The 27,719-nt window shown below is 42.0% G+C and overlaps 1 long non-coding RNA gene across 5 annotated transcripts in view; it reads left to right on the plus strand.

Moving 5' to 3' along the window:
* The window catches only part of LOC129045379 (uncharacterized), a 55,573-nt gene extending 31,478 nt beyond the window's left edge, over positions 1-24,095 (plus strand). For 2 of the 5 annotated variants that reach the window (XR_010409866.1, XR_010409862.1), the window contains one exon: positions 1,451-6,571. This is a non-coding gene — a long non-coding RNA (uncharacterized LOC129045379). Of the gene's footprint in view, positions 1-1,450; positions 6,572-23,138 lie in introns of those variants that run through there. The other 3 variants (XR_010409861.1, XR_010409864.1, XR_010409860.1) reach the window with 3 other exon arrangements.
* The last annotated feature ends 3,624 nt before the right edge of the window (positions 24,096-27,719 follow it).

A 27,719-nucleotide genomic window follows, 5' to 3' on the forward strand; every position in this document is an offset into this window, starting at 1 on the left:
GATTGGAAAAAGAGTTACCATGCAAACATTCATCACAAGGAGCTAGTATAGCTATCCTAATATCAGAGTAAATTGTGGGGCAAGAATTCTCACCCAAGAAAAAGAGGGACCCTTTATGATGATCAGGGAGTCAATCCAATAGAAAAATAGCACAATCTCAAATCCTTGCATACCCAATAACTTAGCTTCAAAACACAAAAAGTAAAAAAATGACCTATCTGAAATCCACTGAAGGAAATCATTGATCAAGTTCAAAACTGATCTGAAGAGTGAGTTACTACTAATTACTCTGCTACATTTGCCCAACTTTAACCTTCAAAGAATGTGCGCCATCCTTTGGGGATATCCCCTCTCCCATTGCTGCCCTGACATGGGACTTTGGCTCTGGAGTTCACCCATTTCCTTTCACCAAAGGAAAAAAGCTTCCCCTTACTTTTCTTTAGGCCCTGGGACCTCCCTTGGGTTCTAGCCACTGCTGTCTCCCCAGAATTCTTTGTATTTCTGCTATCTCTGTATAATCTGCAGATTATATACAGAAATCTTTGTATTTCTGCAGATCCTGCATAATCTGCCTCTAGTGGTTCAGGGAGTAAACTCAGCCTCTCTTGCTGAGGGTAGGACTGGGTGGGGGGCAACAATGGGCAGACTGTCATTAACAAACCTGGCAAGATATTATCTTGAGATACTAATCTGTGGAGTTTTTTCTCCACTTCCTCGTACAGTATGCAAGTGGCCCCATGGAAGAATAAAGTTGATAGAGAGGGATTAAAAGAGCTGAGAATAGTTCATGCTGAGCTTCGTGACTCTGAAATAGCTTTTGAGAATCAAAAAGTGAGGTTTGAGGCATGAAGCACATGAAGATACATGGAGCAAGGAGAGAGACTAGAGGAATTGCCAGACAACCACATCCCAGTGTCTCCAGGGGTACCAGTGTATAGGTTTACTGGGTGGACAAGGGGAGGAACGGGGAGGAACATATGGAGAAAAGTAGGTCAGCACTGGGAGCCTGGGGAGCACCTTGGAGCATTTCCCATTACCACCGCTTCCCCCAGGAGGCCCTCAGCAGGCTGTGTACCCCTGGAGATATTTGCCAAACCCCTTCCATACTCCCCTGAATAGTCATCCTTTCCACTTCAGTAGATTCTCATGGGCCCCATGTATATGTTAGGAATGATTTCAGCTACAAGCAACAAAAAAATGATTAGCAGTACCTTGAACATCAGAGGTTTATTTTTTCATGTAACAAAAAGGGTAGGGGTGGGCAGTTGCTTTGTAAAAATGCAGATTCCCCAAGAATCCTGAGAACAGGATTCACTTAGTTCTGGAATGATCTCCAGGGATCTGCAATTCTAGAATCTTCCCAAGTGATCCTAATTTGCAACCAAATGTGGGAGTCAGTCTTCCCTAGTTTACTGCACCTGATGTGCTGTCCCCTCTTCTCCATTTTCAGAGTCCTTTAGCTTCCAATGGAGTCAACAGCACTACGAGTGAACACCTGATTCATTCATTCATTCAAATGGTCAACAAACAGTAATTGCTCACCTTTTATATGACAGACACCAGCTCTATGAGAGTTGTGAACTGGGCCTAGAAACATGAAGATATATTAACATTCTCAAAGTACGTAGAATTTCTACAGAATCTATTAAGTGCTTTTTTTTTTTCCCATTGAGGAAAGATGGGGTAACTATCCAGGTAAACATGATGTATTAACCACCGTTTTTTGTCTCCATTTCCTCTCAAAACCTCATTACAATATAAAGATTTTGTTAAAGACAACAAAATCCTCAGGGACAATGCTAAAAGAAAAGGCAATAAGAATGGAAAGAGAGATGTGAACACAGAGTTGGCAACTGGAAAACAGATAGCCAGCGATGAGTGACTCAGAGACTGGGTGTGGGGTGCAGAGAGGATGCAGGAAGCTAACAGACTGGCCCTATAGAGCTCCTGAAAGGCACAGGATTGGAGACACCAGGAACTGCTCCAGAGCCGGGGTGTTGGGTAAAAGTCTGTACTAAATGCAGGGAGATCCTTAGATTCCTTCCCCACCCTACCCCATGAGGCATCTCCCTCATCCAAAAGAAAACATACTTGAGAAGGAGATTGAGGGCCAGTCAGCATGCTGAATGAACGGTGAGAACCACTAGTAACTTTTCCCCCCAATGCATCTGAGAATCCTGGTGGCCTAGCTTAGACAGCTGAGGCAGCAGCCTAGAAGTTTCCTCTGTAGGGGAACTGAGTTCTTCAAAGAAAAAACTTATAGACAATGAATATTGGGAATCCTAATCAAACATAGAAATTCAGAGAAAACCGAGACAGCACAAAGAGCAGCATAAACTGTCAGGAAAATCATAATATCTTCAGGGAAGTAATAAAAGATAATTTTATCAACAACAAAAAAATAGGCTCATAGAAAAAAATGAGTTCTCAGTTTTAAAAAATATAAAAACAGAAAAAAATTTTCAATAGAATCCAAGCATGCTTTAAGGGGAACTACCTGAGGATGTACTCCACCAAAATGGGGGAATAAACCAGGAAAAAAGAAGACACAGGATTCAAGAAAAAGGAATCCAATGCAAGGAAATTAGATGACACATCAGAGCAGGAGGCCAGTGGGCTCCAGAGGGGATATGTTAAAAATTAAAAAATCAACAGAGTACTTGACATATTTGAACTATTCTTTTAAAGATTGATTTATTTATTTTAGAGGGAGAGACAAAAAGTGGGGGGAGGGGCAGTGGGAGAGAATCTTCAAGAAGACTCCCCACTGAGCACAGAGCCCGATGTGGGCTCGATCCCACGACCCATGAGACCATGACCTGAGCTGAAACCAAGAATTGGACACTTAACCGACTGAGCCATCCAGGCACCCCAAATTTGAACTATTAAGAGAAAATTAACAGTTTTGGCAAAGAGTTGGAGGAGCATTAAGGATAGGTATAAATCAAAACCTAAGATAATATTGAACTCCAGGGAGGAAAAAAAAGTTGTATAACAAAGGAAACATTACTAGTGCATGCTGCATGCCTTAGCTGGGTATGATATTTACAATAATCACAACAGTGTTAACTTTGAATACTGATTTAACCAAATATTATGATATATTTATGTTGGAAGAATGAGGAGAACAAGGGTGCTAAATCTTCATCTTTCATAAGAAGAAGTCAAGAGTCTATATCTAAGTCTGAAAAGAATACGGAAGCATATTATTCAGACACATGGAAGAAAGATCCAGAAGAAGCAGCTTAGCCAGTTGAAAGTGACACTTCCGTGTCTCTGATGAGTAGGGCCATGTGGGAAATGGTAGTCTGTCAGACCACAGGGAATTTTTCTGGTCAACAAATCCCAGACTTTTGTGATTCTTTCTCCCTATTTCACTGGGTTCAGCCAGAGTCCTCCCTTGAGGTTTGCCAAGTGTAAGCTCTAAGGAACACACAAACACACACAATGAACTTCATTTGAACTTTGTTCATCCTTTTTTTCTGAGCCAAAAGTGTCAAAACAAATAGGGGAAGAGCCAGAGCCCACACAGATAGGTGGGGTGTTAGTACAGCAGGTCTAATCCCTGAGCCTCTTGCATCTATGTTTCCTATAGACATGAAGAACTGTGAGTGGCTTCACTAGCCACCCCAAATACCAGCCCAGATTCTCTGATGAACTCTACACCCAAATACATAACCATCTAATGGACATTTATCTATACTTGGCTGTCCTACACGTAACTCAAATTCAACAGGTTCAAACTGAATCAATCATCTTTCTATCTTCTCCAAATCTGCTCTTCTTCTGTGAGCTCTAGGTCAGGGAATGGCATCTCCGTTCACCCAGCTGTTAATTCTAGGAGCCTGCAGCTTCATCTTGACTTCCCCCACCTCTCATCCAACATATCCATCTCCTCCCCCCTATATATATAAATGTTTGAATGAATGAACAACAAATGAACCCATTATTTTTCATACATTGTGAATGCCTATAAACTAGGACCAACACTGTTTTGCCTCTAATGCTTCTTTCCGATTCACTCAGATTTAATGGCCTGTTGTGTGTTTTATATGAAGTGGGCACCTCTAATGTACCAGGAACATTCCTGCCTTCAAAGATTACAATCTGTTTGGGGAGGCAAAATGTGAATAAGCAAGTTTAAACGTACAGCCACAGACAGCTGAGCAGTGGGTGCAAAGAAGCTACTATGGGATTTGAACTCATAGCCTGAGTATGGGTCCGGTTCAGGGAGGTGTGACTTTCCCAGTCCTGGGTGCAAAGTCCCTAGGGTGGTTTCCAAGCATTTTGCTAACAGTGAAAATGGGAAGATGGGAAGAAAGTGTCATACCAAGTAAGGCTCTTGTTGACAAAAGTCAGCAAAGCACAGATTTGGTTGGTATCCCACAAGCATTCTCATCTTTGCTTTAGTACTTTCACTCTAAAGAATAAAAATAGCAGTTCCTCTGGTGATGAAATCTCACCAGTCTTTCTTTCCTGCCATGAGAGAGGGACTACTGTTTGCCTGCTCTGCTCACTCCATGACTGCAGATGTCAATTGATTTCCCTCATTTGGGTATTTCTTCCCATTGGAACAATGATCAAACCATTTTTTTAAAAGACTGTATTTATTTATTTGACACAGATTGAGAGTGAACACACAAGCAGGGGGAGCAGCAGGCAGAGGGAGAAGCAGACTCCCTGCTGAGCCCGATGCAAGGCTCAATCCCAGGACCCTGGGATCATGACCTGAGCCAAAGCCAGATGCTTTACTGACTGAGCCACCCAGGTGCCCCAAATGATCAAACCATTATACAGGAGTAGCTAAGAGAATTTTCACTGCTTTGGGCTCCCTTTGGTGTTTTCTAATTCTGGAACTCTATGTCTTAACTCCTATGTTCTCCTGTGGCATCCCATTCACTGCCAGCCCCACCAATTCACATGAGGGTAGCCCCTTCCATGTTCTAGGAGGAATATCCTAATAGAGCAGAATTCTTGTCTCACTCTGCACTTCAGATTTAGAGGTTCAGACCTATGTGCATCCAAAACAGAGCCTGGCTTAGAGAAGTCCCTGGGTAAGTATTTTTAGATGAATGAAAAATCAGAACCTTTCATCTGATGGTCATAAGGCTATCTTACCACAATATGAGAGTAAACCAGCAGAACAGCAGTGGAGATGAAGAAAAGCAACAGAATTTAACAGTCTTTAAGGAGACAGAATATATAGGGGGGAGGAGATGGATATGTTGGATGAGAGGTGGGGGAAGTCAAGATGAAGCTGCAGGCTCCTAGAATTAACAGCTGGGTGAACGGAGATGCCATTCCCTGACCTAGAGCTCACAGAAGAAGAGCAGATTTGGAGAAGATAGAAAGATGATTGATTCAGTTTGAACCTGTTGAATTTGAGTTACGTGTAGGACAGCCAAGTATAGATAAATGTCCATTAGATGGTTATGTATTTGGGTGTAGAGTTCATCAGAGAATCTGGGCTGAAGGCAAGGATTTGTACAGTATCAGCACAAAGATGGTAACAAAATGAGATGAGAGTGTGTAAAAGGAGAAAAGAAAATAAGGACAAACCCCTGAGGAGCACCCATATTTAAAAGCAAGATTAAAAAGGCGGGGGGGATCTATAGCATAGATTGAGAGGAAACAGCCAGAGAGGTGGGAGAAAATCCAGGAGTGTGGAGTCACAGAAACAAGAGAGCTAGAGTTGTAGGTGTGGGTGGACACCATTGTCCAGTGATGCTGAGAGATTATGCAGCATAAAGGTCGAAAAGTATATGTTGGACTTAGCAGCAAAGCAGTTGTTTTGAGTTGCATTGCGTCCCCCAAATTCATATGTTGTTTAACCCCTAGTACCTCAGAATTTGACTGTGTTTGGAAATAGGATCTTTAAAGAGATAAGTTAAAATGAGGTCATATGGGTAGACTTTAATCCAATATGGCTGTTTTCCTTATAAAAAGATATTAGGACACAGACACACACAGAAGGAAGGCTATGTGAAGACACAGGGAGAAGACAGCCATCTATAAGCCAAGGAGAGAGGTCTCGGAAGAAACTGACCCCTCCAACACCTTGATCTTAGGCTGCCAACTTCCAGAACTATGAGAAACTAAATTTCTATTGTGTGAGCCACCCTGTCTGCGGTATGTTGTGGTGGCAGCCCTTGCAAACAAACACAGCAGTCATGGTGACTTTGATGAGAGGAGATGCTTTGAGAGTAGCATGAATGGGAGTTCAGGTGGCAGGAACCAAGGAGTGAGCAGGTGTGAGGAAATGTCCAACAATTACAGGAAATGATTTCAAAATTCTGTCTGTGAAGGGAAAGAGCAGGTCTGGGTGATACCTGAAGGAAGCTGTGGGTCAGTGGAGGGGAGTTGACTAGTTAGTTGTTGGATTCGTTAGTTGATTTTAAAGTGATATAACTAGTCATTAATAGCTCTCTAACTGAAGAGTCAGAGCACACTTCAAGAAGGTGAGTTTAACATTCCAAGGCTAGAGTTTAACCAAGACCAAGCTAACACATCCATTTTGGTCAGGTCCCTAGAGCAGCACTCTCCAATAAAGTAGCCACTGGGTGCATGTACTTACTGAAATTTAAAATAATTACAATTGAATAAAATTTAAAATTCAGTTCCTCACTCACACTTGCCACCTTTCATGTCCAATGGCCGCAAATGGCTAGTGGCTACCGTATTAGGCGGCACAGATATCATAGGACATTTCCATCATCATAGAAAAATCAATTGGACAATGCTGCCCCAGAGTTAAATTGTTGGTAAGTGAAGGGCTGGTGCAAACTCCACAGTGTCACATGGTACAGTTTTGATGAATAGGAGAGGGTCAGCAAGAGAATGCATATCATTTCCCATTTCTCCTTCCCCTAGCCCCTGCCAACCACCATTATACTTTCTGTCTTTATGATTTTGACACTCTAAGTACCTTATATAAGTGAAATCCTGCAATATTTGTGTTTTTGTGACTGGCTTATTTCACTTAGCATAATATCCTCAAGGTTCATCCATGTTGTAGCATATTGCAGAGTTTCCTTTCATTTTGAAACTGAACAAGATTTCGCTGCATGTATATACCACATTTTGCTTATCCATTCATCCATGGGTGGACACTTGGGTTGTTTCCATATTTTATCTATTGTGAATAATGCTGCTATAAATGTGGGTGTACAAATATCTCTTCAATTCTCTGCTTTCAATTATTTTGGGTCTATATGCAAAGTGGAATTGCTGAGTCATACGGTAATTTTATTTTTTGAGGAACCGCTATACTGCTTTCCACAGCTGCTTATCATTTTACATTCCCACCAGCAGGAGTTCCAATTTCTCCACATCCTTGCCAGCTCTTTCCTTCTTTCTTTCTTTCTTTCCAATAGTCATCCTAATGCCTGTGAGGTGGTCCTACTGGCAGTTTTTTGAATACTCAAGTTTAAATATGTCTACCCAAAACTGACCACAGAGCTGACCAGACCAAGGTCTGTTACCTCAGCTCACTCTATCAGTAGGGCTTGCTGCAGCCCATCAGACTGAAGGGGCCTATTAAACCATCTGGCTGTTTTCCAGCTGGAACATTGGTCTACTTGGGCACTCAGACTAGAACTACACTACCAGCTTTCCTGGGTCTCCAGCTTGCAGATGGCAGCTCTTTTAATGATTCCTCATAAAATTCATGACCTGCTCTCACTATCCTGACCTCAGGCTGCTCAACATTTTCATCTGATTAGTTTTCTCTTCAAGAATGGGTCTTACCTCTGCCTGGATCATCACCTTAGAAAGGACACCCCTGAGCTCCTATGAAAGGCCCCTTGTGGAGATCAGAGCAGCCTATCAATGATCCACTGGAGAAGTAGAGCATGGGGCAAGTAGAAGGACATTCCAGACAGACTGCCTTTGTGACATAAAGGGCAGGTCAGAAGGAAGTACCCTAATGTGTTACCCTCACCTTAAAGCTCCATATTCCATTGTTTGTCCCTCCCCACACATCAGAATTTGATATCTTTTGTTTTTCAAGAGAACCAATGCAACAATTTTATTTACTTTTCAATAAATTTAAATCCTTGAGGGGTACAACATTGCAAGGATTCTATGTGCAGTGGCCTTCACAGGAAGGTTGCTTCATGGTTTGGCATGAATCCTGCCACTGTTCACAGGGCATGAGTTATCTTTTTCCAGATCCCTCTGGTTTGGTTTGGTTTGTCAGCAGGAGTCACTGTGTTGTGCTTTATGCTCATAAGCACATCTCTTGCCCAAGTAGAATTCAGTTTCATGTCAGGCATAAACAAACACCTTCAATTTTAGAAAGAGTTCTCTCTCTGGTTCTGGAGACACTGCCAGCAAAAATAGCCCTGGACCACAGCCTCCCTGACATAGTTACCACTTTAGAAGTCCTGTTCCCAGCAGGCTTCCACAGGCTCCAAGATGATGGACAGAGTAGATTGGATCTCTTTTGATAGCATGAGAATCTCTCTATAATTAGAGAAGGACAAAGTACTTTTTCAATACAATTGGTCCCTAAATAAACTGTGTTGATTGCTGAATCTAAGACGTAGTGTAGCCCTAAATCTTACTCAGATTCCTTAAAACTACCTTTGATTTGTAGGAGGTTGATATCATATTATTTTGTTGTTACTATTTATTATTTTGTGATGAAAAATTAACACTACAAAAAAGTAATAGTTCCACTAATAATTCTGCCAGAGAAAAATAACTTCACTTCTCCATATTATAGTTTGAAAGAGCATATCATTTTACATTGACATTGCCTCAAAATTCATAATTAATCCCAAAATGATGTAAGTAAAAGTTATGCAGGTCAGTAAAGAGGAAAAGAGAAATGATTTTCATAAAGTATTAAGATTGCTCAAGGTATGGCCCAAAGCCATGCCCCCTTGGGCTTTGTAGGATCATTTTCTCAGGCAAAGTAGAGTTAGGATTGGAGAGAACTCAAATGGGACAAAAAGCACGTGGGGTAATATAAGGACATGGGAGTTATGATTTAGGAGGCCTCCTGCCCCTTGAGTCAGTAATAACAATATTTAGCACTCCTGGGGTGCTTTTGAACCACTGGAAGCCCTTCAAAGCCCCACCATAGGCCCAGGGCACCAAGTGCCTGAGAAAGGTTATTGCTACAAGCATCATGTAACCTGATGTCCTTCACGCTGATGTACACATTGGGGGGAGGAAGAAACCAATACTGAGCGCCACATGTTACAGTCACACCCTCCTCACTGAACTCCTCACTGTGCCTGTTCTTGTATGTGCACAGCAGGGCAGCCAGAGTGACTCTTTGCAGACCCAGTCTGATTGTGTCACACCTCTGCTTAAACATTCAGGCCTCCCGTCAGTCTTAGAACAAAGACCAAATCCTAATATGGTCTTCAGGATTTGGTATTGACTCTTGCCCACTTCACCATCAACTTCCACTTTTTGCTCCTGCACACTGGTCTCTTGTAAGCTCCTCAAGCATTCCACGAGGGCACTTTCATGCCACAGAGCTCTGTCCAGGCTGTTCCCTGCCTCCCACGCCCACCCACCCTTTGCCTTGGCTCTTGGCTCACACTAGTACTTGAGATCTCAACTTAAAAGTCTGTTCCTCAATAAACTTCCTGCCCCAGACTAGTTTACCTCTCCCAGAACCAAGTATCTTTCCCTCAAGAATTTATCACATAGGCGATTATGCAGTCATGTGTGTGATTATTTGAGTAATGTCTTTTTCCTCCTCTTAAGCTGTGATCTCCATAAGGGCAAGGCCCATGTATGTTTTGCTTACCTATTTTTTTCCTAATGCCTGGCAGAGGTACATCATAGACTCTTAATGAATGCTTGATGCATGAACAAATGGTAGAGTGCTACCCCATCCCTGATAAATGTAATATTTGGGTTCACTCCCCAACATTCCAGCACAAGGCATAATGAGCATAGAAACTTTTATCCAAAATCCAGTAAAGGTTTGTTCACACCTTAGTCTCTGGAATTTAAGAGTATATTATTGATGACTTCAATTTGTGCTTCTCCATCCTTCAGAAGAAAGAAAATCATCATAGACTCATGGTACTAAGTGGGATTCAGTTATTTTGACTGGGCATTTTAAACATTAGGCAAATGTTGAACAGTCTAGTTAAGATAACTGAGTTTCCTGGGGCACCTGGGTGGCTCAGTCGTTAAGCGTCTGCCTTCGGCTCAGGTCGTGGTCCCAGGGTCCTGGGATTGAGCCCCGCATCGGGTTCCCTGCTCCGTGGGAAGCCTGCTTCTCCCTCTCCCACTCCCTCTGCTTGTGTTCCCTCTCTCGCTGTGTCTGTCAAATAAATCTTTAAAAAAAAAAAAGATAACTGAGCTTCCTAATTTTTTTCTACTGTTAGAGATCCTCTTCATGCGCCAGAAGTCTAGTGGAATACCACTTGAATCTTTATTCACCCTAATAGACAAAGAAATATCTCCTTGCTTTTCATGTGCTATCCCTTTGAGTGATTGTCTAGGAAATGAAGATCAACCATGTGTAGCTCTGGTGCATTCCTCATTCTTCAGAGCTCTCTGTGTAGCTGATGGATACCAAGTTCCCTCTTCCCTGAAATAAATTTTTTTTTAAAGATTTTATGTATTTATTTGAGAGAGAGAATGAGATAGAGAGAGCATGAGGGGGGGAGGGTCAGAGGGAGAAGCAGACTCCCTGCTGAGCAGGGAGCCTGACGCAGGACTCTATCCCAGGACTCTGGGATCATGACCTGAGCCGAAGGCAGTTGCCCAACCAACTGAGCCACCCAGGCGCCCCCTCTTCCCTGAAATAAACCACTCCCATTTCTAGCTAATTTATCTAGAGTGGTTTTTCTCTCAACTGCTATGGAGCTGTCAAGGAAAAGAAAACGTTGTTTGAAAAGAATAGCAAGAGGGTCGCCTGGATGGCTCAGCCGTTAAGCGTCTGCCTTCGGCTCAGGTCATGATCCCAGGGTCCTGGGATCGAGCCCCGCATCGGGCTCTCTGCTTGGTGGGAAGCCTGCTTCTCCCTCTCCCACTCCCCCTGCTTGTGTTCCTTCTCTCACTGTGTCTCTGTCAAATAAATAAAATCTTTTAAAAAAAAAAGAAAAGAATAGCAAGAATAAACCAGCCCTCCCAGGGATTAGATACGTTATAAGACTGTGATAACTGTGACAGGTGCCAGGACTTCTGTGTCAGTAGCTGTGGTCCTCTGGGCACCAGACTAACTAGCAAGAATAGGAAATCCATAATGTAAATCCTGCACAGTGCCTGTTCAAGGCTATAATCCACTGTGGCTCCTGAGAAGTAGTTCTTCACTTGACCCACTTGAGGCTGCTTCTAGGCCAAGGCCCCCGTTTAAGGATCACAGTCACAGTTTGAGGGGGCCTGGTTTCCCCTGACTTCTGTGGCCTCTCGCCTCTTCTGGCCACTACCTCTTTCATTCCCTGAGCCAAAGCCTTCATTTCTTCTCTTCCCTCACATTATCTGTGGTTGGCCTATTATTGGGAAGACTCTCAATCGGCCTATCAGTGCTGAGCCCCAGTTACTAGCAACTGACATCACTGTGTCAGTCCTCAAGGGCTGGTGGGGCTCATTTTTCATCAAACCCAATAGTCTAATCTTCACTCCAAGGAACGAAGAGAAATGTTGCCTCTCAGCCCTGGAGAAAGTTGCCCTCACACCCAGAATGGACCAAGCAGCTCTTTACCATCCAGAAAGAAAAAAAACAATAAAATTTGAGTATTTGTTTAAGGATAAAGTTTATAACCTGCTCTTCAGGCCATAATCCATTTAATACTCATAAATATCTCTAACATATCCACACACACAAAAAAGGTGATCACATTCATTATTTTTAAGAACTCCCCATAGAAAGAACACTTGTTATTTGTATTTTGTTTAATGCTGAATTTATTAAAACCTACAAGCTTAATAAACAAAACTTTTTTTTAAAGATTTTATTTATTTATTTGACAGAGAGAGACACAGCGAGAGAGGGAACACAAGCAGGGGGAGTGGGAGAGGGAGAAGCAGGCTCCCCGCAGAGCAGGGAGCCCAATGCGGGGCTCGATCCCAGAACCCTGGGATCATGACCTGAGCTGAAGGCAGTCGCTTAACCAACTGAGCCACCCAGGCGCCCTTAATAAACAAAACTTTGAAAATCAAATTTTCTCATACATTTGAGCATTGATTATTTACTTAAATTACCTCATTTAAGCTACAATGAAATTTTAGCATAACTAATTTCTGAGCAGTTCAAACACAAACATGACTACAAAAGCCTTAAAACTGTTTTAAAATATCAACCCAACTTATTTCCTAAGCATTTCTATACTTCTTATGCCTTCTCAAGTTTGTACAAAACGCAGTATTACTTATTTCGATACCTTCCGAGTATTATGCAATATTCCAGGTCAAAAGAAAAGACTGGCAGAATCACTCAGCGTCCAGGTGGGAAAACCAAACCCACTCGGGGCATTTCAGACATTGGAAATTGAACATAGAGATTGGCAGCAGCATGAACACACCATTACCTTCAAGCCACTGGAAGAGCAAGAGGAGAGTGGTGTTACCAGGATGCACAAACATTGCACGTGCAAGGCTGCCGAGCACTAATGCTGTCACCACTGCTTTGCAGGAAATTCCAAGTCCATTCTCCCACCAACACATCAGTGCTAGAGCTGAACCCAGCGGTGTTCTTCACCCTCTCTCCTCACAGTCAGTAACAAGCATACATCCATATCCAGTATTGGTAAGGAAATGCAGCCAAGAGGAGAAATAGAAAGCCCAAATGTATTACTGTTCTCCTATTTATAACTATCAACACAAAATTAAACATGCATGATTGTATTCACTCTTCTACTATAACTTCCTTTTGTTCACTTCATATTAACTGTTCTCTTTTACAAATCTCACTTTTTACAAATTCAACAATTCCAACTAACTGTAATTACCATTTTCTTTGTGATATTCGTACTGCCAAAGTACCCCTCTAGGTCAGCCTCCGTGTTCTTTCAGCACAGCTCCTCAAGTCCTGGAAATTATTCTTATTTTGCTCCAGATCAATCCTGAGGATTTTGCAGGCCAACACAAGGAATCAGCTACCCTCTGGGGGTCCTGGATCCTCAGAGAGATCAATTCTGGACAGAAAAGCTGCATAAGACAGTGAGTGTCGGAAAAGTACCCCCATTACTATTCTCCACCATTAGCACTAGAGGGAAGTGTCTTAAAGACCTGTACTTGCAATAATGCTCAAATCGAGCATATCATACTGTTGTAACCTATTTTTCTTAGAGTATGAGATTTCATTCACCACCAAAACTGTTTTTTCTTTTCTACTCTTTTTTTCTTTAAGGCAGCTGAGGCTGGGAGAGCTTATGTAATGTGTCCAGGATGAGGACATCAGTAACAGCAGATGCTATTTCAAACCTGGTCTAATCCCAAAGCTCATATTCTCTCCATTACACAGTACTTTGTGAAATGGAAGCTACAGTTCTGGTCATTTATTAATTTACTCTATGAATTGGTCCTCCCTTATAGCTTAGAACTTGTCTTTCCTTCTCCATCCTCTGTCATGTGGTTATAGGGTGATCTAAGTATGTCTTGTCCGTTCTGGACATTCTGGTAATGATCAAGGGAAGAAAAGCTCCTGTAATTGCATCAAAGTGAGAAAGAATTATTTTTATACCTTCAAGAACTATTCTTTCAAGGCAATCAGTATTACCTTACATTTCAAGGTCAAGGTCAGCATAAAGAGTAAAGTACAACAAAAGAAATTCTCTGAACAATGCAAGCCAGCAGAGCTACAGTAAATGAGAATTCCAATCTTGCTGAGCTCTAAATTTAAGAATAAAAGATTTGCTCTTTCCTCACAGAATTGGCATGAGGATCAAATAAGAGCCAATTTAAAGTATTTGTCATAGAACAAATGCTCAAAAATGTTGATCATTCGTAGTATTACTTCTTTCTGAAACAGCCAGTTCTATGGATCACCTACCATGTGTATTCTGATGCAAACTGGGGGTTAGTGTAAACAAACAATCCTGCCTGTCAAACAATAAAAATAATTTTTTGAAGATTAATTTTATTGACAAAAATGTTGATAAAAGTCACAAGGTGCTGTTTTGAGTTAGAGGAAGAAGATGGGCTGGCAGAGGATGGGGTAAGTCAGCTCAGAGAAATGGGATATACATGGCATGCTTCAGTGGAGAGCTTCTACCCATCTTTCACAACCTGAGAAAACTAAATGAGTCCAAAAGTAACTGAGTTCAGAACTATGATCGAGTAAGGTATACTAAATATACATCTTATTAAGTTGTATGGTCTAAGTATTTAAGATGACTTGTCTTCATCAAGAAATCAAAGGGCTGTTTTTAGCATATAAAAAAAGACTTTACCTCACCCCAATCCTACTTCTTCCAAATACAGCACATTTATTTATTGTGGTTTCTTCATTCAGAGTGATTATACCCCCAAATTGGGATCTACTGAAGTCTTCAATGGCCTTCCGTCTGTGGGGTTGGCAAATCAAATAAACTGCAATCAGCTCAGTAGGATGTGGTAATGCCATAGTAGAGAAAATTGAACAGTCCCTGCTCCACATATTATAAAAATCTACTTTAAAAAAAATACTGTCCTTTTTCCATTGGATATCTTTTCCTGCTTTGTCAAAGATTAGTTGACCATAGAGCTGAGGGTCCATTTCTGGGTTCTCTATTCTGTTCCATTCATCTATTTGTCTGTTTTTGTGCCAGTACCATACTGTCTTGATGATCACAGCCTTGTAATAGAGTTTGAAGTCTGGCATTGTGATGCCACCACCTTTGGTTTTCTTTTTCAACATTTTTCTGACTATTCGGGGTCTTTTCCAGTTCCATGCAAATTATAAGATTATTTGTTCAAACTCTGTGAAAAATGTCGATGGTATTTTGATAGGGATTGCATTGAATGTGTAGATTTCTCTGGGTAGAATAGATATTTTCACAATATTTATTCTTTCAATCCATGAGCATGAAATGTTTTTCTATCTCTTTGTGTCTTCCTCAATTTCCTTCATAAGTGTTCTATAGTTTTTAAGAGTACAGATCCTTTACCATTTTTGGCTAGGTTTATTCCTAGGTATCTTATGGGTTTTGGTGCAATGTAAATGGGATCGATTCCTTAATTTCTCTTTCTTCTGTCTCATTGTTAGTGTATAGAAATTCAACTGATTTCTATGCATTCATTTTGTATCTTGCCATATTGCTGAATTCCTATATGAGTTCTAGCAATTTAGGGGTGGAGTCTTGTGGGTTTTCCACATAAAGTATCATGTCATCTGTGAAGAGTGAGAGTTTGACTAATATTCGACAAAGCAGGAAAGAATATCCAATGGGAAAAGGACAGTTTCTTCAATAAATGGTGCTGGGAAAATTGGACAGCCATATGTAGAAGAATGAAACTGGGCCATTTTCTTATGCTATACAAAAAGATAAACTCAAAATGGATGAAAGACCTCAATGTGAGACAGGAATCCATCAAAATCCTGGAGAACACAGCCAGCAACTTCTTCGATGTTGGCCACAGCAACTTCTTGCTAGACACATCTCCAAAGGCAAGGGAAACAAAGGCAAAAATGAACTATTGGGACTTCATCAAGATAAAAAGCTTCTGCACAGCAAAGGAAACAGTCAACAAAACTAAAAGGAAACCTACAGAATGGGAGGATATTTGCAAATGACATTGCAGATAAAGGGCTAGTATCCAAGATCTATAAAGAACTTCTCATACTCAACACGCAAAAAACAAATAAGAAATGGGTAAAAGACACAAACACAGATTTCTCCAAGTAAGACATACAAATGGCCAACAGACAGATGAAAAAATGCTCCACATCACTTGGCATCAGGGAAATACAAATCTAAACCACAATGACGTACCACCTCACACCAGTCAGAATGGCCAAAATTAACCAGTCAGGAAATGACAGATGTTGGTGAGGATGCAGAGAAAGGGGAACCCTCCTACACTGTTGGTGGGAATGCAAGCTGGTGCAGCCACTCTGGGAAACAGTATGGAGGTTCCTCAAGAAGTTAAAAATAGAGCTACCCGACGATCCAGCAATTGTACTACTAGGTATTTACCCCAAATATACAAATGTAGTGATCCGAAGGGGCACCTGCACCCCAATGTTCATAGCAGCAATGTCCACAATAGCCAAACTGTGGAAAGAGCCAGGTAGTATCTTTATAATCGTTATTCTGAACTCTAGTTCTGACATCTTACTTATATCCATACTGTTTAGGTCCCTGACAGTCACTACTGCCTCTTGTTCTCTTTTTTGAGGTGAGATTTTCAGTCTTGTCATTCTTGCAGAAAGTGGTTGCTTTTCTATTTGTAGAATTGCAGCAATTCTTTTTTTAGATCTCCGGTTGAGTTCACAAGTGTTCAGAGTGATTTTATAGCTATCTAGCTAAATTCATGGGACCAGACAAAACTAAGGTCTTCTACTCCTCCACCATCTTGGACTCTTCTGGTATAGGAATTTTTTAAATTTCATTAAAGAATACTATGAACAATATGACATTAAATCATTAGGATGTAATAGACAATTTTCTAGAAAAATATAAAAAACCAAACTTGACTCAAGGAGAATAAAAAACCTGAAAAGATCTTTACGCATTTAAAAACAAGTTGAATCAGTAATTTAAAAAAAATCAGGGATACCTGGGTGGCTCAGTTGGTTGAGCGTCTGCCTTTGGCTCAGGTCATGATCTCAGGGTCCTGGGATTGAGTCCCACTTTGGGGGTCCCTGCTCAGCAGGGAGCCTGCTTTTCCCTCTGCCTGCTGCTCCCCCTGCTTGTGCTCTCTCTCTCTGACAAATAAATACATAAAATCTTAAAAAAGTAAAAATAAATCAACTCCTGAAAATAACAATCCTTCAAAATGGCAGAGCTACTTTGGATGTTAGTTTGGTGGTTACTTACAAAGCTATAAACATACTCATATGATCCAGCAGTCATGCTTCTTGGTATTTACCCAAAGGAGCTGAAAACTTTTAGCTACACAAAAATATGTTCATGGCTGTTTATAGTGGTTTTATTTATTATTACCAAAACTTGGAAGCAATTATTAAAACTTGGTAGGCAAATGGATAAATAAAATGGTGCATCCAGATATGAAAAGTCATGGAAAAAATTTAAATGCATATTACTAACGAAAGAAGCCAATCTGAAAAGGCTACATACTGTACAATTCCAACCATATGACATTCTGGAAAGGGCAAAACTAAGGAGACAGTAAAAATATCAGTGATTGCCAGGGGCTAGGGATAGGAGGTGTTGAACAGGCAGATCACAGAGGATTTTTAGAGCAGTGAAACTGTTCTGTATAATACTAAAATGGTGCATACATGTTATCATACATTTATCAAAACCCATAAGGAAATGTAGGACAACACAAGTGAATCCTAATGTAAACTATGGACTTGGGGTGATAATGATGTGCTCATGTAGGTTCATCACTTGTAACAAATGTACCATTCTGATGTGGGATGTTGATAGTTGTGGGGGGGTGCTAGGGGTTTGCAGGGAGAGACAATAGGGGAACTTTCTGTTCTTTCTGCTCAATTTTGAGGTCAACCTAAAACTGCTCTTAAAAAAAAAATAGTCTATTTAAAATGAAAGAAAAAAAGCAACAGTCTTTGACGGTTTCACAATTGTTTCATCAAACTTTTGAAGACAGGTAACAAAAATTTAAATAAAACATTAGCAAACTAAATCCAGCAATGTATTGAAACTTAAACACATACACACACACACACACACACACACACACACACACCCGTAAGGCTTATTTCCAGAGTGAAACAATGGTTTAACTACAGAAAATCTATCAATGTAGGAGACAGCCTAATAAAGAAAAATAAATAATTTAAAAAGAGAAAATATATAAATATTTCAATAGATCTAAAAAAACTCATTTAACAACTTTAAAGCCCATTAATGATCAGAAAATATACTGTTAGCAAAGTAGGAATAGAAGGGAAACTCATGGGTCACCTGGGTGACTCAGTCATTTAAGCGTCTGCCTTCGACTCAGGTCATGATCCCAGGGTCCTGGGATCGAGCCCCGCATCGGGCTCCCTGCTCAGTGGGAAGCCTGCTTCTCCCTCTCCCACTCCCCCTGTTTGTGTTCCCTCTCTTGCTCTGTCTCTCTGTGTCAAACAAATAAATTAAAAATCTTAAAAAAAAAAAGAAGAGAAACTCATGACCCCACAAAAGATGTCCTCTAAAAAATAATAGCAAACATTATACTTAAGAATGAAATATTAGGGCGCCTGGGTGGCTCAGACGGTTAAGCGTCTGCCTTCGGCTCAGGTCATGATCTCAGGGTCCTGGGATCGAGTCCCACATCGGGCTCCCTGCTCCTTGGGAGCCTGCTTCTCCCTCTGCTTCTCTCTCTCTGTCTCTCATGAATAAATAAATAAATCTTTAAAAAAAAAAAAAAGAATGAAATATTAGAAGCATTTCCTCACAATCAAGAAAAACTCAAGGATTTTCCAGTATTATCACTTCTATTTCATGCAAGGTTTTAGCCAACATAAGAAGCCCAGAGGTGAGGGGCGCCTGGGTGGCTCAGTTGGTTGGGCGACTGCCTTCGGCTCAGGTCATGATCCTGGAGTCCCGGGATCGAGTCCCGCATCGGGCTCCCTGCTCAGCGGGGAGTCTGCTTCTCCCTCTGACCCTCCTCCCTCTCATGCTCTCTCTATCTCATTCTCTCTGTCTCAAATAAATAAATAAAATCTTTAAAAAAAAAAAAAAAGAAGAAGAAGCCCAGAGGTGAATATAAAATGTATAAGGAATGGAAAGGAAAAAACAACCTTGCCATTAATTGTAGACAATATATTGTTTATGTGTGTATCTGTCTTCTGTGTCTAGATAACAAATTACTGCAAATTTAGCAGCTTCAAACAGCACACATTTATTATCTCACAGTTCTGTCGGTCAGAACTCTCTTCTCTGCTCAGGGTGGGAGGAGGCAGAAATCAAAGTGGGGCTCTGCTTCTGTTCTCAGCTGGATCACAGGGTCCTTTTTCAAGCTCACATGGTTGTTGGCAGGATTCAGTTCCTTGTAATTGTGGGACTGAGGTTTCTGTTTCCCTGATGGCTGTCATCTGAAAGCTGCTCTCAGCTCCCTGAAGCTGGCCACATTCCCTTGCTACACGGTTCCCACTGTGACAGCATACTTATTTAAAGCCACCAGGAGAATCTCTCCTTTCTGTGGGCTATGTCTGAGTCTTATATGATATAACGTCATAGTGGGAGTGACTATCCCATCACCTTTGTCATACAAAATAACCTAACCAAGGGAGTGACCGTTCTATCATATTCTTAGGTCCTGCCCACACTCAGGGGAGGGGATTAGATGGGGTGTGTACACCAGAAGGTAAAAATCTTGGGGGCCTTCTTAGAGTTTTGCCTACCACAACATGGTAAATCCAAGAGATTTTTTAAAACTATTATAAGAAATGTGACAGTTTAACAGGTTGCTAAATACACAATCAACAGACGAAAGGCCAAAGTATTTAGACCAGAATCAACTAATAAAAATGTAATAGAAAACAAGATTTCAGTATTAATACAAAATAAAACCACCAGGTACCTAACTAGGAAAAACAAAACAAAACTAAAAACAAAAGCAGTTCAAGATCTAGGGAAGACTCTCAAACTATAATGAAGGACTTGAAAGGAAACCTGAGCATGTGGCCCTATTTACCACAATCACAAATGGTTAAAGTTAATATCTTAAATAAGTCAGTTCTCTCCAAATTAATAAATGCAGTGCAATTTAAACAAAACTCAACAGACTTATTTTCATTGAACTTGTCAAGTTCATCCTCAAAGTAATAGTGAGGAATAGAAAAATTACAGCTAAGAAAAAACTGAGGAAGGAGAAGGAGACTCATGTTTCTGGATAATGTGACTGACTATGAAGCTAGAAACTCTAAAATAATGAGTGCCAGGTATTGGCCCAGACAGAGCAAGGAACACATCTAGATGCAGGTCCTCACACATATGAAAACCCCATTTATGACAGAGGTGGCATTACAATTTAGACCATTAAATGATACTGAGACAACTGGCTGTTGATTTGGGAAGAAAATCACTTTCACACGCATATTCAAAATGATGTATAATGGAGACTCAATATGGAAAACAACATCTTAATATCTTTATAAGAAAATAAGAGATAATTTTTATGACATTGAGATTATTTTTATGACATTTCCTGAATAGGATATAAAAGCATAAACCATGAAAGAAAATTTTGATTACATTGAAATGTAAAACATGGGACACCTGGGTGGCTCAACAGGTTAAGTGTCTGCCTTCGGCTCAGGTCATGATCTCAGGGTCCTGGGATTGAGCCCCACATCGGGCTCCCTGCTCAGCGGGGAGTCTGCTTCTCCCTCTCCCTCTGCTGCTCCCCCTGTTTGTGCTCTCTTTCTCTCTGACAAATAAATAAAATCATTTTTAAAAATAAAATAAAATGTAAAACATATGTAGAACAAAAGTCAATACACATAAAGTGAAAAAAAAACAATGCACAGACTGAGAGAAGATATGTTATAGGCATATAATTGACTACATCAGCAAGGTCCCCCACTCTCTTGCTTCCATTGGGTTTATCAGTGAAGAGCTCAATAGACTGGAGGCAGGCAAACGTTACAAAGCCAGAGCATCTCCCAGTATCCATGGATGTCCCCGTAACTGTGACTGTCAGCCAAAGACCACAGCTCCTGAAAGAGCCCTCTCCACATAGCCTCACTGTCTCCAGGTTCCTTCTCTGTCCCGTCAGCCTAGGGGTACAATACCCCCCATATTAAGAGCCCTTATGGTTTCCCTAAGTCCTGCCCACACTTTTATTATACTCGCTTCTAATTGCTCAACTTAAGTTTGCCATCTGCTCTCTTCCTGGACACTGACTGGTATACCTAGTACAAATTCTGCTTCTTTTTTTAAAAAAAGATTTTATTTATTTGACAGAGACACAGAGAGGGAGGGAACAAAAGCAGGGGAAGTGGGAGAGAGAGAAGCAGGCTTCCCGAGGAGCAGGGAGCCCGATGTGGGGCTTGATCCCAGGACCCTGGGATCATGACCTGAGCCAAAGGCAGATGCTTAACAACTGAGCCACCCAGGGGCCCCACAAATTCTGTTTATAACCTATTAGGCAAGTTACTTAACCTGTCTGACTCCAATTACTTCATCTATAAATGGTCCTACCATGGGAATTAATTCAAATGATCTACCCAAACTCCTCAGTGCAGTTTTCAGCATGATGAGCAGTCAATAAATTGTTACTATTATTATCATGATGAGGGTAATTATTATTGTTTCTAGTATTTCTTCTTTGCCACCTAGTGATCCGAGTATCAACTAAGCATAGCTGGGCAAAAACACCAAAGCTGAACCTACACAGAAGAGCTAAAACATAATTTGCTATCAGGCTTAGAGAACGTCTCAGGATTTTCCTAAAGTCACTGTTGTACTAGTAAATGGGACGCACTCTTTATCAAGTGGAATTACAGAGAGCTGTCTTCTGTCCACCTACGATGAATGGGCCAGTCCAGTTCATCTCCCGCCTTCATTATCTGCAAGACCAGTCGGCACCAATCACTCACATTCCACAGACACCTGCAGGTACGTCAGCCCAGCAGTCAGGGATGCTCTTGCAAATGCAGGTCTCCATAAACAGCAGCCAACACAAACCAGTGGTGGGGGCTGGCTAGCGCCCACTCCTGCACCTGTGTGCACCTGTCCCAGCTATAGACCTCATGGGTCAGTTCTGCCAATCAGTTACCATGAAGGTCCTTACATACCTAAAGACGTTCATGACCAGGGAGATGGTCTCCATTTCAATTCAATTTTATATACATATTTGAAAAATACTACAAGTTACAACACAGAATAAATGCTTTAATTGGTATGACATACTGAACTATTTAAAGAAAATTATGCAATGGGAAATGTGGGAAAACAGCATACTTAACACTTGGTTACCTGTCTCATGGAGGAGGATAGGGAGTTTTAAACTATAGGTATTTGTAAATCATGTATATCTGTTTCATTTTATTTTTATAGGATATTTATTCTCTCCCCCCCCATTATATTTGCATAGGGTGTAAGACCTGTTAGAGTGTTAGAGCCATAGAACATGTGAGGGATAAGGAAGGGGACCTTTCTAGGGTGATGGACACGATCTGTAATCTGATCAGGATGCTGGCTACATGGATCTCTACATTTGTCAAAACTCATGGACGTACACACTTAAGATCTGGGCATTTCTCTGTCGGTATTAACCCAGTTTTAATTGACATTACAGGAACATGTAGAGGAATAAAAAAGTTAAAACACGAACTCTAAAAGGTTACACTTGAAGGTATATCCCACCAGTTTCTTTATGATGGAATAAAATCTTGAAGTTTGATAAATAGTCGAAGGTGAGAGGAGTGACTCAGAGACCTCAGAGTGGGAAAGGGAGTCAACTGAAGATTAGGCCTTTGCTGGGAGTATACCGCCCACATAATTACAGGGTCAACGCCTCAATTATCTGTGCTCATTCAGAGTGGAGTTTACCCGATGACACCCTATGCTTTCTGGAAAAGGCTTCAACCCCTAAAGGATCCCAATTTTTCATGAACATGTGCTCAAAAGCCTCTAGGCTTACCCCTGAGAGCCCAACCACAATTCTATCTATTCCTAGGTGGCTGGACAGGAAAACTATAAATTACTGACTGACAGATCCTCAAGGTTCTTAAACATTTGAATCAACAATTCGGATGAGGGCATAGAAGATGCATTTACCAAATGTTCAGAAGCCACACACAGGGGTGAGACCAGTAAGATGCGCCACAGGCTCACAATTCACATCACCTAAACAGGAGCATTGACTGGGCCCAAGCCAAAAAGTTAAACTAGAATAAATTAAAAAGTAAACTGCCATTAGGTCCAGAAGCCAATTGCCAAATCCAGGGTGGGAGTGGGGAACCTGATTTGACAGAAGAAAGCCCTGTGGTTTTCACTGATCACACGTGCAGTTCTATGTCAATGGTGGGTACAGTTGGTGAAAAATTGAACACATTGACAGGTCCACTAAACTCAACGTTGATTATCTCCTTTGGTTTACAGGTGCTGCATTTTAAGAATGACATTGACAAACTGGAGTGTCTTCCAGAGAGGGGGATCAGGTAGAAGTAGACACCTCATTTTACCACAAACATTCTAGGAAATGCATTGTTTAGGCTGAAAAGGAGTAAAAAGGGTAGGTGACCAACCATCTTGGTTTGCCTGGGGCTGAGGGGATTTTCAGACACAGAACTTTCAGGTTTAAAACCTGTGCAGACTCTCTTCCTGGCTTGCAGATGCCACCTTCTCACTGTGTCCTCACATGGTGGAGAGAAGGAGCATGCTCTGGTCTGTCTTCTGCTTATAAAGATACCATTCCATCATGGAGAATAGTGTCACCCTCATAACCTCATCTAAACCTGATTATCTCCCAAAAGCTCCACCTCCAAATATCATCACATTGGGGATTAAGGCTTCAACGTATAATTGGGGGTTAGGGGAGAGACAGAAGCGTCAGTCCATAACAGAGAGATACAAGCTATGGGAGCCAGGGTCATGAACCTCGAGACCCAACTCCAGACACTGAAGGCAGAGGCCTTGGGACCAGAGTTGGAGGGGTCAAGAGTCGTGATGAGGCGTGGGGAGGTCAGACAGGCCCGGGGCAGAATCCCAGCTCCACCACTTGCTGACTGTGTTATTTGGGCTCGTTACTAAAACCCTCTGAGCCTCAGGATTTGTCATCTGCAAAATGACCTGTCTAGAGCATGGCATTGTTCCCAACCTAGAGTAAGTCCTCGGAGAAGGTGGTTAACACTTGTCACCATCACCATCATCAGTGCCAGGGAGCATTCTCTTGTACCCGCCCCCCGCAATGGCTTCTCTTCTTTCCCAGACCTCATGCTTCCTGAGGCAGGCAGAGCCCTCCCAAGTAACAAAAGCCTGACAGAGAGAGGCTCTGTCTAGTCAGAGGTTTGTTTTCTCACATAAGAGAGTCTGGAGTCCTGCAGCTGCTCAGGGACCCCGTTCAAGAGGCACCTCCTTCTTGCTCCTGCCTCCTTCTCGCTCCTGCCTCCTTCTCGCTCCTGCCTCCTTCTCGCTCCTGCCCCGGCTTCCTCGGTGCATATGGGCGCATAGCGTCTGCTCCGGCAGAGCCGCTGCTGTACCTCCAGGCCTACCATCTGCATTCCAGAAAGAAGAAAAAGAAAGGGCTGAAGGGTAAAGGCCCGTAAGAACACCCTGGCTGAGCCAAACCCCGCCTTGTTTAAATTTTACTTTTTTTAAAATTTAAATTCAATTAATTAACATACAACATTTTATTGGTTTCAGAGGCAGAGGTCAGCGATTCATCAGCTGCATACAACACCCAGGGCTCATCACATCACGTGCCCTCCCCGATGTCCCTCACCCAGCCACCCCACCCCCCTCCCCCTCCCCTCCAGCAACCCTCAGTTTGTTTCCTGTGATGAAGAGTCTCTTATGGTTTGTCTCCCTCTCTGGTTTCGTCTTGTTTCATTTTTTCCTCTCTTCCCCTATGATCTTCTGTTTTGTTTCTTCAACTCCACATATGAATGAGATCATATGATAATTGTCTTTCTCTGATAAGCCAAAGCCATTCCCAGAAGCCATGTGTGGAAACTCCTTGGATGTCATTGGCCAGCATCAGGTCCCACAGCTACCCCAGCTGCAAGGCCACCGGCGCAGTATTTGGTGGACACACAGCCACTCTGAGCAACACTGGGGTTCAGTTAGTGAGGAAGAAAAGGAGAATGGATATTGGGCAGGCAGAGAGCAGCGCAACCCCCCGCCCCCGCCAGCTAGCTCCTTTGGGCTATACATTCGTCACCTTCCCACCTCACTTCTCCTTGGGAAACTGAAAAACCACCAGCCCTAACAGCACAGCCTGAGTGTGCAGCCCCCAAACAGGAGGGCACGAGGACATCCGGAAGAGAGGGAGTGTGGGCTGTAGTGCTGTGTTCTGGCAAGGAGCTCTGTGCCTCCCAAAGCAGAGGTAGTCACAGTTAACACTGGGCCCTGGGATTTTCCTTTAAGAAAAGTAGCAGTTGGACAGTGGGACATGGAAAAAGGATTAGGTAAGTCTTTTTTTTTTCCTCAAGACTTTGGTGGCATTGGCATAGCAATTAAGAAGAATGTTCTACCAGGACCCTCTGTTCTAAAAACAAAAAACAAAATGATTGAAGAGTGGGCCAAGAGGAAGCAGCCTTGTGCAGAGTGGGTAATATTATATGGCTTGTATTGCGATTAAGAAATACAAAAGAAAATGCAAAAGAGCTAGGCCTGGTTAGATGATTCACAATTCTGACTCTCTTGCTCACTGCCTGCCCATGCCTGGAAGATGCCAATGGGTGTACCTACATTAACAAGGTTGCCTTTTGGCATCTCCCACGCAGGCACCCAGAGACGAGATGTATACGAAGGCGGTTCTCCATTATGCCAACTGCAACTTCCTGAACCACTGGTGTTTGATGTCTGATCCCTGGGCTGGTACCAGCAGCATCCGAGTCCCCTGGGAACTGGTCAGAAATGCAAAGGCTCAGGCCCATCCCAGGTCTACTGGGATTCTGAGACATACACAGGTTTGAGACCCACTAGCCTAAGTCATTGTCCCATAGCAGGGACGTATTCAGTAAGAACAATCAGTCTATGGTTTTCTAACACATTTTGTAAGAAACTCATTAAAATCAGTAAGAAGTTAAATCAGGACTCTGAACTATCTAATCAATTGAGAGAGTTTAGGGTAGAGAAGAATGAGGGAAATCCTCCACAGACCTGTAATTAAATTTGTATTTTTTAATGTTTTTTTATTATTCTAATCACAGCATCTCTTTATATCTGTCTTGAAAGTTGTAGTAAGAAGTGATTTATTTACAAAAATTGCTCTCATTAGAGTTTTGGCACCAGGTATAGGGATAAAAATGTACTGAAAAGTTTTGCATATTCCTGTCATTGTTATAGCCTTACTTAGTGAGACAGGCCCCAATTTTAAGATCATATCTATTATGGGCTGAATCGTGTCCCCCAAAATTCATGTTGAAGTCCTAACCCCTAGTACTTCTGACTATATTTGGAGATAGGACCTTTAAGGAGGTAATGAGGTAAAATGAAGTCATTAGGGTAGGCCCTAATCCACTATGACTGGTGTCCCTATAAAAAGAGGTGATTAGGACACAGACACACAGAGAGAGAAGACCACGTGGAGGCACAGAGAGGGCAGCCATCTGCAAACCAAGGAGAGAGGCCTCAGATGAAACCAACCCTGCCAATACCTTAATCTCAGACTTCTAGCCTCCAGGGCTGTGAGACAATGAACTTATGCTGTTTAATCCACCCAGTCTGTAGTAGCTTGTGATGGCAGCGCTAGCAGACGAAAATGACATACAAAAAGACTTAGGACTAAGTAGGGCCTTGCCTGATAATTACTGTTGTGGTAGACATGCGTTACCGTTCCAGATAGCTCCAGCTTGCCACCTCCCGGGGAACATAATGTTATGGTACCTCTCCACCCCCTGAAGAAGTTAGGCACGGCCACGTGACATGCTTTGGCCAATGAAATGTGATGGGAACTTTAACAGCCTGAGCACACTCCCCCTTGCTCCTTTTCCCCCTCAGCCGCAGCAAGGAGCCCTGCCCCCGAAGAGGCTGTTCCCTCAGCCTGCTCCCTGGAACGAGGGATACAGGCATAGCCTCCAGCCAAACCTTAACGGACTTGTAGTGAGAGCAACAAAGTAAACCTTTGCTGTTTTAAGTCCTGAGATTTAAGCCTCGTTCACTATTGCAGCATATCCTAGCCTATCCTGACTGCTCCATCAGTCTAAAACGTGCGTCATCTCATTTACCGAATCCCAAACATCCGATTGTCTCATTTAATTCAGATAACAGGCATAAAAATTAAACTGTGAATCTTTTTTTGGTTTGGATTTTTAAAAATCCAAAAATAGCTGAGAAATACACAAATAAAATGTAAATTAAATAAAAGAGAAGTACTGAAAATAAGATAAAATATCAGGTAATAAGTCTATCTATGATAGCTGCATGCTGGTGAGAGAGAACGGGGCTTCTTGGAGAAGATGGGACAGTAGCACTGAGACTAGTCCAAAGAAAGGACAATCCAGCAAGCCTCTCTGCCTTGGGTAGGCACAGCTAAAGGAGAATATAACCACAGTGTTCCAAACTGGCTCTTCTTTCCGATTATCATCCAATTCCACCGAAACCCAGCACCTTACCCAGAGGAGACCGAAGCCAGTTAGGACGGCTGAGCTGAGCTAGAACTCTTTCCTCTTGCCTCTCAGACCAGAGCCCTTTGCACTCTTCTGTACTTGTTAGTTCTTTAAGAATCAAAAGATAGAATTTCATATCAGCCTACACTAGTACCTCCTTATCCTAAAGTCTGATCATATTTGTTATTTACCAGTGAAGAGAAAATCATTTTATACACTAGCATTTATTTCCAAAAAATAACGTTCATATAATCTTACTCACCTTGTGCATTGTGCATTCTTTTCAGCCTACGTGTGTGGGAACTTCTGGGGCACCTCTAAGAACAAAATGCCTGTTTCTGGGCTTCAAGGTCTCCCACCTTTTTTCCTTTAGCTGAGGGAGCCTCTGGCACCACGCCAGCCAGTTCAC

The sequence above is a fragment of the Mirounga angustirostris genome, unplaced genomic scaffold (assembly GCF_029215605.1).
Source record: "Mirounga angustirostris isolate CCGP_5_RB_7025 unplaced genomic scaffold, mMirAng1.0.hap1 SCAF_1, whole genome shotgun sequence".
NCBI lineage: Eukaryota > Metazoa > Chordata > Mammalia > Carnivora > Phocidae > Mirounga > Mirounga angustirostris.